Here is a 15999-nt window from a genome sequence, read left to right on the forward strand (position 1 = left end):
GATTTTGGTGCAGACGTTGCCTTTCCGCCTAGCTAGGGTTGCATTGCCAAAGCATCTGCCTCGGCCTGTGACTTGACTCAGGGTGATTCCCTTGCGAGGGGTGTCCCATCTGCACTGGTGAGGGGCGTCGGCTGAGGAGTAACTGAAGGGAGTGTTTAGAGCGACTCCTTCGAAAAAGGGGGGTTTGACATCGTAACAAAGCCAGCAGGATTCGGTTAGGTTAGGGTTGGATTCGTTCAGGGATACAAAGGTAGCTTCTAACATGCGAAGGATTGGGTCTGCGTCTGACTCGGTTAAGCGGCTCATCTGAAAGGTCTCCGCTTGACCGGTCGGGACTTTGCTGACCCCTGTGGGTAAGGTTTTGGGGTAGGTTACGTTTCTCCCTTTCGGCACGCTTTTAATCGCTTTGTTGGGTCCGACTGCTCGGGGTGCTGACGGTTGAAGCCTGATAATTTGCACATTCGCCCTCTCTTTTGACCCTTGAAGGACTACTGTCCACGTTCTGCCTGTGGCCCAGCTAGGGTGATCTGGCTGCAAGACCGTCATGTTGTACTCAGTGCATGCCCGAAATCTAGGGATTTTATGTTGGTTTCGATGGAAATTCCCGTGAAAGAAGAGGGGTATTTTGCAACCGATGGGTGCCCAGGTGAACTGTAGGAATTTGTCTGGCTCTTGTGGATCCCACCCAGGCCCCGATGGCCTGGCATCTGTAACTGTAGTTTCGCAACCCCAGTGCCCACAGTATCCCCACCCTGGGTGATTGCAGTAACTTTTCCCAGGGTTTGAAGCTGGGCACCAGTAGGATAGGTACGAGTGTGTGACGTGTGGGGAATAGGGGTGTACCTTTGGCTGTCCTGGAAACAGGTCGGTGATGCGGAGCACGAAGGATGGGGTGTTCGGTGTGGTGATTTGTCTGAGCGCTTTGCCCCTACTAAGGTGTCGCATTACCCACCTGAAGGGCTGATGGGGGTAGTGGTCTGGGCTGGCTTGCCCCCTGGCAACAAGCCCCAACAGCAAAATCGCACAGAAACACCCTTGGTGCTTGGGTCTCACCCGTGCGGGTCTCTCGGGTGCTGCTTGGCGGCTTGGTGGTCTGTTGCTTTCGTCCGGAACTGGAAAGTGCGCGTCACGAGGACGTCCCACGAGCAGGTCCTGTAAACAGATACTCGCAATTCTCGTCAGTCTCATTCTGCTCGCCCTGAAGGTCCGGTTTAATCGACTTAAGTGGACACCACCTGATTTTGCCATCCTTTTTGACCGCTGCGTACCCTCGCCCTGTGAGCACCAGCCTCCAACCCTGTTCCCACTCGCCTAGCTCGTTTCTGATTACCACCTGCGGGCCCTCTTCTAGCGTTCGAGTAACCCAGTGTTTTTGAACGGGACTGTTTGTTTCATCTCCCCTAGGGAATTGATTCAGTGCCAGCAAGGCGGTTGCCAGCATACGTGCCTGATCTCCTGGGGGAATGGCGTTGGCAAAGCCCTCTGCTTTTGCCAACACTTCTATCTTGGTTTTCAGGGTCTGGTTTGCTCTCTGTACTATGGCCTGTCCGGTACTGTTATGTGGGATGCCGTGCACTAGCGTGATACCCCATTTCGAGGCGAATTCCTGTACTTGTTTGGATTTGAAGTTGGAGCCGTTGTCCGTTTTGATCTGCTTGGGGATGCCAAGCCAGGCCATGGCTGTCAGCCAGTGCTGAATTGTGGCTTTGGAATTGGTTTTGGGGTGCTGTGTAGCTACGATCGCTCCGCTATAAGTGTCTACTGTCACTGCAAGCCAAGCTCGGGGCCTTAGTATTTCGCACCAGGTGAAGTCCGACTGCCAGATTTCTGAGGGCTTGAGGCCTCTCGGGTTGACTCCGTAGGACCAAAGGGGTGACTTCTGGCAATGAGGGCAAGTGGCTACCACATGTTTGGCGTCCGCCGTCGAGATTCCGCATCTCTTCGCCAGTGCTTTGACTCCGATGTGGAGCGACTCGTGCAGTTGACGAGCTCTTTGCAAGGTCCAAACGCCTTTCGCTGCGGCGTCTGCTTTGTCGTTGCCGATCTGAAAGTAACCTTTGACTGGGTCATGGCTGTTGATGTGGATGACTGACACGGTGCCCTGTCGCGAGGAGAGTGCTTCTTCCAGCATTAGGGCTGCTGCTGATGTTGACACTTCGATGAAGTCGAGGGAGCTCTTTGCTTGCTGTGTCAGCTCCTTGGGTTCCCAGGGGTGCTTTCCTTTCAGGAGGTCGTACAGAGGGTCCATGATCTCGGGAGGAATCAGGACGATGTTGCGAAGCCACTGCAGCGATCCCACCAGGCGTTGCACGTCGTGGAGCGTCTCGATGTCTCGGTTGATCTTCATCTCGGGGGATGTCACGTAGGAGCTTGTGATGCCTACTCCCAGGAAGGTCACGCAGGGTCCTCTCTTGATCTTTGCGCTCGCGATCTCGAAGCCGTTGGCTTGAAGGGTTTCCGTGACTGTGGACACCAGGTGATCCACTTGGCTTGTCGATGGTGCTGCGACCAGGATGTCGTCCATGTACTGGATGATGGTTGCGGTGGGGTATGAGTGTCGGACTGGCGTCAGTGCTTTGTCCACGGTGATTTGGCATATGGTGGGACTGTCGACCAGGCCTTGCGGAAGTACTCTCCATTGGAAGCGAAGGTTGGGCCTCTCGCCGTTCCGAAATGCCACGGAAAAGGCGAATCGTTCTCTGTCCTCAGGGTGCAGGGGTATTGAAAAGAAGCAGTCCTTGATGTCCAGTACTGCACACGGCTGCCCTGTGGGGACGGCTGAGTTCGTGGGAAGCAGTGTCTGGACTGGACCCATGGGTCGAATCGTCTTGTTCACTTCTCCCAGGTCGTGGACGAGACGATAGCCTTGTCCGGACCTTTTGGGGACTACGAATACCGGGGTGTTCCATGGGCTGGTGGAGGGTTCTATGTGACCCTTTTCCAGTTCTCGATCGACCAGTTCCAGCAAGGCTGCCTGTCGAAGGAAGGAGACCCAGACACCAATTGGTTCATCCAAGTCCAATTTATTGATCGAATACGGCGGGTTAAATATGGTTCTTAATAAGCTTCATACATATTGCAAAAGTTGAGCTCAGGATTGGTTAGTTACATATCAGCAACTACACCTACTTCGACATTCTTGTGCTTATTCTTCTGTTACATTCTGCAGATATTCAGGACTAATCTCACCTCCCTTTCCTCATGTTGCAGCAAGGCCATCCGGCATTCTTGCCTGTCAGCAGTCACTGAATCAGAGACTGCTGACCTCCCTTTCAAGCTTAACCAGCGGCATTAAATCAGTATGGCCTTTCTCAATTAACCAACTCTTAATAAAATCCTCCACATTTCCCCCGCTTTCTTCTTGAGCAAGGAGATTAGTTTGCCAGGTTTTTGCTATCATACGGCTAACCATGTTTTGAATACAAGTAAAAATACAAGGCAAAATAAGCAAAAACATTAAGATCACACCCAGTAAGCCGATAGCATATGTCACAATGTTCCTTAGCCATGGTCCAAGCCCTAAGCCTTTAAGCCATTCGTCAATTCCTAAACCTTCTTCTTCTTTGAGATTGTGAAGTCCCTGTTGTAGTTCTTTTATCTTAGTATGAATGGACACCGAATGATCAGACAAATTCATACAACACATTCCCTCAAATTCTTCACATCCATGCCCTTGTGCTAAGAGCAAAAAATCTACAGCAGCTCTATTTTGTAAAACAGCGTGGTTAACACTTTGCACATCTGCAGTCATCATGTCCAGAATTTGGGATGTCTGGTTCAGCTCATTCCTTGTCCAGCACCCTAATTGTTTTGCTAAATTCATAGCCTTATTGGCAGATCCTCCTGGTAAGATAGTTGAAACTACTACTTGTCTGAATGTACCCCAAAACTTTGGATCTCCAATCTGGCTGCAGTCCAAGTCATGTATACTACGCCTTTTCCTGTTTGATGTTTGACTGAGCTGCATTAGCAAGGATACATTAGGGTGAAACAAGGACAATTTTCCCAAATAACAGGGTCCACCCTGTGGCTTAGCTGGTACACCATTCCACGCCCTGTCTCCACAAATTAGAAATATTCCTGTCGGTAATTTCATTGGTGCCATAATGTTTGTGCCGTTACATTGACTGTAATGCTGTGGAGAGAATTCACTCAAATTCAGGGATGAATCCAAGGTGGCCCATGTGTCTTTAGGTTGATTTAAATTCTGGACATCCAAGGGTTTGAAACTAAACCATCCGCCAGCTGTGGTGTTAGACATACTGGCATTTGCACTTCCAAAAAGATCTAATTCTTCAGGAGGAGAACGCAAGGAAGTGTTAAGTGATTGGATTAGTAAACATTGGCGATAGCCATCACTCTGACCTGCAGTATATCCTTGCTGTGCTGGCAATGTGATGTTAGACATGTTACGCATGCATAAGGTTCGATTATTTATTAAACTGCAAAATTCTCCAGGAGACCACACTGGAAGTCCTACCAAGCATGTTCAAAATGGATTAGTAACCCCTCCAAGACTAAGACAAAGTGATGATTGATTAGTTTGATTAGCAAGTGTTACCCATAGATTTTCTCTTGGCTGACTGAAGTGTGTTATTCCTACTGCTTTAACTGCTACAGCGTTAAGCAGTATAATAAAAACAAACTTCATTTTTCTTTCCTTTTTGCCTGTTTTTTCTTCCTCTGCTGTCTTTTACTTGACTTGTTAGGCTGATTAAAATGGACCTGAGTCAGTCTTTGAATACACTGATCTAACCCCAAATCAGCATCCTTGCTCACAGGTATAGCATATGGCAAGTTTAAAGGCAAATCAGCTTTACAGCGAGCTGCTATAATGCGTGAGGCACTAGTAACTTCAAGCTCTCTAAGTGCTTGCTGCAACTTCCATCTAATATATGCTATAACCACTTGTTCTGCACTCTCAAAAAGCTCCAATCCTGCCCTTCCTGGCAGACCAGTATTTTGTTCAAGAGCTCTAACCCAGACAAAATCTTGAATCCACTTCCCGAAACAAGGTCCACACCATAAATTTGCTATTGTCTTTTGTGAGTACCAATAAATCTTATTACAACCTGCACAAAGCAAAGCTATCCATGCATAGCACTTATCAGCATCCCTTTTGCAAACATAACAAGGAAGTGAATGTAAGTAGGGACCAGTATAAAAATCTGTCTCTTCGACCCAATGCAACCAATTTAATGGTGGTGATTGCAAAGCCTCTTCACCTTTCTTACTATATAAGGCTAATAGTTCAAGCTCTTTCTTTAGCGCAAGGCGTATTTTATTTCGTAATCGTTGTTCCTGCTCGTTATCTTCTTCAATAACTGTATCCTCCCGAGGGTCCCACAAATGTAAAATTGTCCTAATCATAGAAAACTAATTAGCCTTATTTAGAAGAGGTTGCTCCCTTTCTAGCCTTCTTTTTCTTATCAGTTTTCAGTTTTGCTGCTCCTAATTTCACTGGTCCCGTCACTTTCAAACTTAATTTTTGTAATTTTTCAATGCAATGATCTAATGCTCTTTCAGGATTCCCCCTGAAGGGCCCTACAATAGAACGTTGTGTTAAAGGTACTAATTTTCTACACCTTACAGAGATTATACGTGATTTACTTTGAACCTTAATTCTACTTACAACACATTGTACTTCCCAACGATAATAAGCAAGAATTTTTTGTTCAGGAGACTCATAAAGATTTAAAGCGACATACGCATTTAGTCCCGTTTGTCTCCTTAATTCATCTTGCCAGTTTTTACCCCACGTGTGCTCGTGCTCGCAAGTATGACACCATAAATCCCGTAATAATGATTGTTCTATCCAAAAAGTATTATCACAGCCCCCACAACGTAGAGCTATCCAGGCAGCACAATGTGGATCATAACAGTCAAGGCAATGTTCCTTTGCTGGATTTGTTAAACGAAAAGTTGATAATGAGTCAGTAAAACCAATCAACTCCTGGGCCGTCCGATAGTGACATGTCAGTGCTCTGTCCAACACTTTCGAGTGTCCCTTCAGCTGTAGCAGCAGCGGTTGTAGGACTAGAGGCAGTTTCTCCCTCAGTCGCTCCCTGTCCTCCTCTGTGAGGCGATCCACTAGAGGCTGCATCAAAAACAGGTTTAGTCCACTTAGCAGGCACCCACAAAGGTCCTGTAGGTGAAGAAACACAAAGATACCCCCGACCCCAATATAATACTTTCACAGGTTTTTCCCATAATCCTGTACTCGGGTTCTTATACCTAACCCAGACCTCCGTCTCCTCAGTATTTTTCTGACCTGACCTTGGATGATGTTTAATCGCAGGAGGGGTATCATCTTCTCCAAAAATACATAAATGATTGATCACATACAGAACCTTGGCCAAACATGATTGTGGGTCTGTTAAGTCTTGATGCTTCTCAATATACCGTTTAAGGGTACCGTTTGCTCTTTCCACTATTGCCTGTCCAGTAGAAGAGTGTGGAATACCTGTCACATGCTTAATGGACCACCGATTTAAGAATTTCTGGACCCTAGCACACACATAAGCTCGACCATTATCTGTTTCGATGCTTCTTGGAACTCCCATAACAGCAAAGCAACTTAACAGGTGCCTAATAACATGTGTAGCTTTTTGTCCTGCCTGAGCCGTAGCCCATATGTAGTGACTATATGTATCTACAGTGACATGCACGTACTTAACTTTACCAAATCTAGGTACCTGTGTAACATCCATTTGCCATTTTTCATTTATTTCCAAACCTCGAGGATTAACTCCCACGCCTAAACCTATTCCTTCATTATGATAACTACATATTGGACATGCTCTAACAATGGCTTTAGCTTCTGATAAACTCAGTTCAAAATGTTTTGCAAGCCCTCTTGCATTTTGATGATATCTGCTATGTGCTTCTCTGGCCAATGTATGCTTGTCAATAGGACAAGAGTTATCAATGGGTAAAGTAACCAATTTGTCTGCACGTTCATTCCCTTCTCCTAAACCTTCAGACCATTTATGGCTCCTAATATGAATCACAGAATACGCTGCACTTCTTTCTCGTAAAGCTTTCCTTAATTGTATCAAAAGTTCATACAATCGTTTATTATTCACTTCCTTAATTGCTGCTTCCTCTATTCGTCTGGCTACTCCGGCAACATACATAGAGTCTGTGACCACATTTAAAGGCTCCTGTAAATTAGACACTGCCCATACTACTGCCAACAATTCCAAAGTTTGTAAACTATCTGCAGGATCTGCTGTAAGAAGTTGATGCTTCCATTGTCCTTTTTCTTGCCAGGTGACAGCAGCACGCCTTGATTTCTTTCCCGCATCTGTAAAAGCTGTAATAGCTCCTTCTATAGGGCGTTCTTCCCTCAATGGTCGAGTAATCCAGTTCCATTCTGTCATCCATTGCAAAACTTTAGGCACTAATTTGCTGGTTTCTACTTTAGCAGGTGATGCTAATAATGCTTCCTGCAAGTTCTTTGAATTAATCAAGTACCAGTCTAAAGTCTCTTTCTCCATAGGCAATCTAATGGTAGCAGGTTCTCGACCATCCACTTCAATAATTCTGAGACGCCCTTTTTTGACTAACACAGCCAATTGTTCAATTTTTGAGAATATTGTTCTCTTATGTTGTAGTGATGGTGACAACCATTCCAGAACTCGTATCTCCCCCGTTTTCTCCTGTTGTTGAGAGAGAGCACCAAGCAAATAGCAAGGACTATTCCAAATAGTAAGGTCAATAGGGCAGTCGAGTTGTCGACGAGACACATATCCCTGTTGTACACAATTACTAATTTGTTGCAAGGCAAGATAGTGCTCCTTTGTCAGGTGTACAGGAGTAGTAGGATCAATACCCTTTAACAAAGGCCGCAGGGTTTCTAATAAATGATTTGGTATTCCCACAATAGGTTTTAACCACTGTAAATCTCCCAGCAACTTCTGTGCATCATGCAAAGTTTTAATGTCCAATTGTAATTCCAATTTTTGAGGTATTACTTTTTGATCTGTTAAAGTCCATCCCAGATATTTCCACGGTGTGGTGGTCTGAATTTTCTCAGCAGCAATAACAAGCGAATATGCTGAAAGAGTATCTCTAATACTGTCAATCTGCAGAGAGGAGAATGGTTGTTGCTGGGCAAACAAAATGTCGTCCATGTAATGATATATTATAGTTGCTGGCCACTTACGACGTAGTGGCTGTAATGCAGCATCAACATAAAGCTGACACAACATCGGGGAATTACGCATGCCTTGCGGAAGAGTCGTCCATTCAAATCTTTTATCTGGCTCTCCACGATTTATTGCCGGTAAAGTAAAAGCAAATCTCTTCATATCATCAGGATGCAGCCCAATAGTGAAAAAACAATCCTTTAGATCAATAATTAAAAGTGGCCAGTGTTCTGGGATCATAGCTGGATTTGGAAGACCAGGCTGTAAGGCCCCCATTGATTCCATCTGTTCATTTACAGCCCGTAAATCATGTATCAAACGATATTTCCCTGATTTCTTCTTGATAACAAAAATAGGTGTATTCCAAGAGCTCGTAGAAAGTCGTAAGTGTCCCTGTGAATATTGTTCCTTTACCAATTCATGGGCATGCATAAGACTCTCCCCTTTTAATGGCCATTGCTTAACCATCACCGGTGTATCCGTTTTCCAGGTGAGTGGAATGGGGAAAGTCCAAGCAATGGCAATTACCCCAAAGGGTGATGATTAGTTAACACCACTCCCAATTGTGTTAAAATATCCCTTCCAATTAAACAAGAAACTGTAGGTGGTAATTGAACAACTGAAAACACAGCAGATACTTGTTGATCATCAATACACACTAACAAAAGTGGTGATCTACTTGCTAATGTAAATCCTCCTACTCCGGTGAGCATATTTGATGATGGGAACAGAGGCCAATGTTGTGGCCATGCTTCTGGAGAGATAATGCTGGTATCTGCTCCTGTATCCAATAATCCATAAAGGGTTATGCTTTGATGTCCATGGGTAATTTCCACCTTTTGTTTTGGTCTATTTTGTAAATCCACAGTTAAAAGTGTAACACCAGTAGAGCCAAAACCCTTTTCATCCCGCGTTTGTCCAGTAAATGATGGTATACCAGATGTCATTTGACATAGTGGTATTAATTGTGCAATGCGTTGTCCTTTTGTTATTTTAATAGGAGGATAAAGGGTGTAAACCATAATTTGTATTTCCCCTGTATAATCCGCATCGATAACACCAGGCAATACAAATAATCCCAGCATAGTTATTGAAGAACGTCCTAATAACAATGCTCCACATTTTTGTTCATTCAAAATGAGAGGACCCTTTACTCCAGTTGGTATCCTCTCAGGCCGATTCGTCATTAATGTGACGTCTACTGCTGCTGATAAGTCCAAGCCGAGGCTGCCTTCTGTGGCTGGTTGCAGACAGGGGGTGGCAGCGATGTTGCGTCGGCAGCTGGTGTTTCCGATGTCACGGCGGCTACTTGTGTCTGGGCGCGGCTCGCCTGCTGCGCGCTCCTGGGATAGTTTCCCGACCGGCGCCTACAAGCTGTAGAGTTGTGGGAACTGGATCGGCAGTTGTGACACCATATCCCGGTTGCTTGACATGTTCGTCGCGTGTGTCCCTCACTGCCGCATCTGTAGCACTTGAGAAATGGTCTCGAGCTCTGCGTGACCGCCAGTGAGCCATTTCGGAGAGGAGCAAGAGCAGCTAACACCTGACTTTGAGTAGACTCTGCTTGCTTTTGTAATCCTAACCCTAGCTCCTTTATTGCATCTACTATAAATGCCTGTGAAGCTGTTGGCATTAATGCCATTCGCTCTAATGCTTCCTCAATGGTCCAATTTGCCCCCAAAGTAGCTAACACTCTTTGTGTTGCTGGATTGCTATTTTGAAGAGCACACTGCTTCAATAGCGCCCCCTTCATGTAGTCTGCGACACCAGCCCGATCTATAGCAGTAGCTGCCCTGTCTATAAAATTCCCAAATGATTCTTCTCTACCTTGTTTAATGCCCATATAAGCCGGTAACCCTCCTGGTTCTTTAACCATATCTATTGCAGCACGCACTAACCGCATAGACTCTCTAAGCTTATCTGCTCCCGATATCATCTGTGCCTCTGTACGCAAAAATGCCCCTAAGCCCATAAGCTCAGCTACTGTCACTCCATGTAATGGATCTCCTTGAGCTCGCTGTACAGCAACTGACTCATTTACCAAAGCGTGCCAATGTGCATTAAACAGTAACTGCTGATGCTGAGTAAATATCAACCGAACTATTCCTCTTAAATCATTTGGGCATAAAATCTGAGTATTAAAAAGATAATCTAACATTTGCCTAACAGGTTCACTTTTTACTCCAAACTGACTAACTGTAGAACGTAACTGAGCTAGCAGCTTCCAGTCTAAGGGCTCATAGGCTGCTATATTATGCGTAAGGTTCCCCTGTGCATCATATTGTGGTGTATATGTAACCGGACATGCAAGACTAGAGACTACTTCCATCGCCTCGCCATCCCCCATTTGCATTACTTCTTTTGCCACAGCAGCCCAAGCTTCCCTTCTCTGCTTAGCCATCTCCCCCCATAGGTCACTGTGTGCCCCCGGGATAGGATCTGACTCTTTAAGGGTGCTATGCTGCTGGCATTTCGGTACCGAGACCGAGGTTTCCGGCGGGGGATTCAGCCCCCCCGCCGGAGCTGACTCATACTGGGGAAGCGGCGGAGGCAAAGCCGGTGAAACCGGAGCTGGCTCGCGCGGGGGAAGCGGCCCCCCCCCTACCGAAGTCGAGGGTGAAACCGGAGCCAGCTCACGCGGGGGAAGCGGCCCCCCCCCACCGAAGCCGAGGGTGAAGCCGGAGCTGGCTCGCGTGGGGGAAGCGGCCCCCCCCCTACCGAAGTCGAGGGTGAAACCGGAGCCGGCTCACGCGGGGGAAGCGGCCCCCCCCCACCGAAGCTGAGGGTGAAGCCGGAGCTGGCTCGCGCGGGGGAAGCGGCCCCCCCCCCCCACCAAAGCCGACTCTCGCGGGGGAAGTGGCGGAGGCAAAGCTGGAGACGGAGGTGAAGCTGGCTTGCTCCCACCCCCACCATCCAACCTGCCTGAAGCTGGCGGCGGAGGCGAGCTCTTACCTCCACCATCCAGCCTGCCCTCCTCCCCCAACAGTAAAGGTGCAGACGGTTCCACACTATTTATAGGAAAATCCTGCACACCACTCTGCTGGGGACTCTTAGGCATAAGTATCTGAGTTACAGAAGGTGCCAGGGGATCATCCTCACGACCATACCCTATATTCTTCTTATAAGCTTCTGTTGCCCTTTCTGCTGCCTTTCTCTCAGAAACCTGCTGAAGCAACGTATTATACACCACCCGCCATAACTTGCCAAATTTCTTTGCTGACTTATCATCATCTAACACTGCATCCCACAGGATATCCCCAAACTTTTTCCACTCTGCTATCTCATGAACTGTATGTGGGTTAGCAAAAATCCCTTTAGAATGACCATAAGCTAATAACCCTGGTAACTCCTTTTTTAAATCTACCCCTTTTACTCCTCGCTTTTCTAAATATGAGGAGAATAGGTCGTATGTCGCTTGCCTATCCATACCTATATATCAGCGCGCGCTGTTGCAGCTCTTCCAGGCTCCTGCGACATGTAGAGACTTGAGATACCATTGTAATCCTCAAGGGTGCTATTAAAATCCGGCACCGTCCCGGCTGCAAGGACTCTCACCCAACTTCCTCGACCGTGGCGAATTTATAATCCAAAAGAGCGAACGTTCAGAATGCTGCCTTTGCCCGCATTCTCCACCATTTGTCGGAGGAAGGAGACCCAGACACCAATTGGTTCATCCAAGTCCGATTTATTGATCGAATACGGCGGGTTAAATATGGTTCTTAATAAGCTTCATACATATTGCAAAAGTTGAGCTCAGGATTGGTTAGTTACATATCAGCAACTACACCTACTTCTACATTCTTATGCTTATTCTTCTGTTACATTCTGCAGATATTCAGGACTAATCTCACCTCCCTTTCCTCATGTTGCAGCAAGGCCATCCGGCATTCTTGCCTGTCAGCAGTCACTGAATCGGAGACTGCTGACCTCCCTTTCAAGCTTAACCAGCGGCATTAAGTCAGTATGGCCTTTCTCAGCTAACCAACTCTTAATAAAATCCTCCACAGAACTCAGGTAAACCAGTTTTGTGCCTCTCTGTCTCTTGGAATAGACTTAACACTGAATGATAGGAAACATTCAGGTATGGGTGAAGGGAAAAATAAGAATATTGATGCCTGCAAAAAGAGACTTGGAAGTGGCAGAGACATTATAAACAGGGTTTTAATACGATGTGAATTACAAGCACTTGATACAGAGGGGATGATATATTGATTTTCCTCATTCTGAACTATGCCTGTCACTAAGATCAATGGAAGTCACAAACCTATATCAAGGAAATTATAATATGTGGAATTATTTATAGAATGGCTGCTCCAGGTACACATCAATTGCAGCATCATAATGGCCCGACTTATGACTGAGGACAAAGCCATCTATTACATATTGTAAATGAGAAAGTGTGCATTGCCATCATTGCTTCATTTTCCACATTTTTCATAAGTGAAAGGAAGAACTAATAGAAGCATTCTTGTACAGCCTTTTTTTATAAAGAAGCAACAAACATTGTAGAGTTTATCACTAAACGACAACAATTCCACTTACAAACTAAGTCATTAAAAGAACAGCTACAGGCAGTATTTTCCAAAACAGAGTTATGCAATGTACACCAAGGCAAATACGCTGAAACTTTGGGAATCACTTCTGGATTGCTCAAAATTCTGGGCACCCTGAAGAAGCTGAAAAGCAGCAGCACACAGGAGGGCAGCATCTCCAAGCTGCTGGTGGCAAGGAAGCATGAACCTGTAAACGCATGCTTCCCTTTTCCACTGCAAAAGCTCTGTCACCACTGGCAGACAAAGAAAAAGTCTAATGGCTACACAGGCAGGCACCTTTATAATTTTCATATCTCAAAATGATGGCATTTCCAATAAAGTCTGCTTTTGAATCACCATTTACTTCTACAGTTCACTTAGTTTCACAGCAGTCTCTACCTCCCACTGTTAACTCTTAAAAGAAGCCTTTCAAAGGTCAACCCAAACTGTTAGGATTCTAGATGGTAAAACTGAATTTTTCATGTCTACTTGTTCTTCTGAAAGGCTTAAAAGCAATTTGTGGCAATCAGCACAAAGGGATTTGATTGACAAACTTTAACAAAGTGATCTAGAGAAGATTCATTGGGAAAAAAACTGCTAAAATTGCAAATTAAATGGCAAATAGTTTTTCTCTGTCTGCCCTTGAAGGAAAATAGGTTCTCTTCTTAGACGTGAAAATTTTGAATTCGGGAGGGAAAAAGAGGAATTTGGCTGGGTTTTTTTTGTATTTTATTTTTAAACCTCTAGTATTGTGTTAGACTGATAGCAACCAGCATAGTTAGAAGATTTATTTCTTTACTATCCTGATGGTGCAAATTATTTTGTATGCTACTGCCACTACTGCAAAGCCTTTGCTTTAGTCCTCAGACAATCCTATTACCCAAGTCAAAGTAACTCATTTTTCACCTACTTTAAGTCAGTTCTGAAATTCATATACAGGGCAAGAGCAGGATAAAGCTTTTGTCTGTTTGAAAGTACAGCATAACTGATAGATTTTACATTTTTGTAATGGTGCTTCAACCTCATATACCCATTTGCTTGTTTAATTTTTAAGTATTATTCTGATTTTTTTGCCTTTACAACATTCTTCTGTGACTTCAAATTACTGTTGCCTGCAAATATAACTAATGTGTTAATCTTCTCAACTTTCAAATCACTCACATGACATAAACCCACTCAAAACCATTTATATTTTGATCTACAAAAACCTACTACATTTTTTTACTAACAAGTTCAGGTTTTTTAAAATTATATTTATGTCTGTGAAAATTTTCCAATCTCCTACTCTACTCAAAGCTATTCTAACATTATGGCGATTTTATGTAATTAAATTATTTTCCTGTCTGGTAACTTACTGTAGTTTACATACTTTTGTATTTATTGGAGACATACCAGAAAAAAAAAAAAAGCATTTGAAATGCCAACAAACAAAATTTAACACAGAAAACTCAGAATTCATTAATGATAAAATATGAAGTTATGAAAGACTGCACAAAACTCATTCACTCACTGAATCACTACAGAGACTGAGGGATTTATGCAAGGTGCAATACATCCAAAACAATACAGCTCAGTTCAACACACCACATCTCACTGCATTAGTAGCACTTGTGAACTAAACCTACAGCTAAGCCATCTCAGCTCATTTACTCTTTATAAAATTACCTTTTCTCTTCAGAGCAGCTATCTTTGCCAAAGGACAAAGGGTTTATGTGGGCAAACCTACAGTATTAATCTACACATTAAGCACCTATTCTGGCAATAATAAATATGAAGGTCCAGAATTACCCATTACAGACCGTAAACATGCTTGTTTACTTATTAGGATCTTTATAAAGCCACCATACAAACAATTTGTGTTTAAGAAAAGTCCAAGATATGATTCAGTTACTTCTTTGCAGGCTGACCAAAATATTTTCTATTAGTTTTGCAGTGACCTTTGTTATATGTTATTCTAGTGTCGGGGATACACATTTTAAAACTCCTCTTGACAATGTGATTAGAACTGTTACTATATGATTAAAACTATATGATTAAGCTCATTAAAACCAATGATGAAAGTTTCTTTAGATAATCTAGCATGTGGATTAATTTTATGATTGACATTTGTTTGCTCAAGAAGGTTTTTTTATTCATCAAAGACTCAGGTAATGAAAAATCTTTACATCTTTTAATTACACATTCCTGATAATATCAGCCTCAATTTCTGCATAGTTGCAATTTAGAATAAAACATGTTTTAATTCACTTCTTCTAAAGCGCAGTAAAGATTTCATCAGGTATTAGTGGCAAACACCACCAGTCCAAACCTACTTGGATGTTTCTTTTCAATAACGTGACTAGTAAGAATTGCCATGCGTAACAAATTTTTCTTTTGCTTTCTCAGTGTTTGTGTAGATGTCGAACAAAAAATTTAATGACTGCGCAAATGGTTTTTAAAATACCCTCAAAATTGAAAGATAACTTTTTTTAAAAGCAACTGCTGCTCAGACTACTGCTCATATTCTACACTCGGTGAGCTGACCCTTGCAAGATTTCACATATCTGTCTCACAAACTGTTAATGACAGATAAAACACACCGCTGCAAAGAGCCTGCCCTGAGGTGACCCAGCAGCAGTCAGGCTGCTGCTCAGGCAGGCCTGGGCTCTGCTGGGCACTCAGAACCAGCCTCAGACCCTGTGCAGGCAGGCCTGGGCTCTGCTGGGCACTCAGAACCAGCCTCAGACCCTGTGCAGGCAGGCCTGGGCTCTGCTGGGCACTCAGAACCAGCCTCAGATCCTGTGCAGGCAGGCCTGGGCTCTGCTGGGCACTCAGAACCAGCCTGGGCTCTGCTGGGCACTCAGAACCAGCCTCAGACCCTGTGCAGGCAGGCCTGGGCTCTGCTGGGCCCTCAGAACCAGCCTCAGACCCTGTGCAGGCAGGCCTGGGCTCTGCTGGGCCCTCAGAACCAGCCTCAGACCCTGTGTGCCCGTGGCCCTGGGCTCTGCTGGGCACTCAGCACCAGCCTGGGCTCTGCTGGGCACTCAGAACCAGCCTCAGACCCTGTGTGCCCGTGGCCCTGGGCACTCAGAACCAGCCTGGGCTCTGCTGGGCACTCAGCACCAGCCTGGGCTCTGCTGGGCACTCAGAACCAGCCTCAGACCCTGTGTGCCCGTGGCCCTGGGCTCTGCTGGGCACTCAGCACCAGCCTGGGCTCTGCTGGGCACTCAGAACCAGCCTCAGACCCTGTGTGCCCGTGGCCCTGGGCACTCAGAACCAGCCTGGGCTCTGCTGGGCACTCAGCACCAGCCTGGGCTCTGCTGGGCACTCAGAACCAG

The sequence above is a fragment of the Melozone crissalis genome, unplaced genomic scaffold, assembly GCF_028551555.1.
Source record: "Melozone crissalis strain CALT ecotype California unplaced genomic scaffold, PUWL_Pcris_2 ptg000168l_1, whole genome shotgun sequence".
Lineage (NCBI taxonomy): Eukaryota > Metazoa > Chordata > Aves > Passeriformes > Passerellidae > Melozone > Melozone crissalis.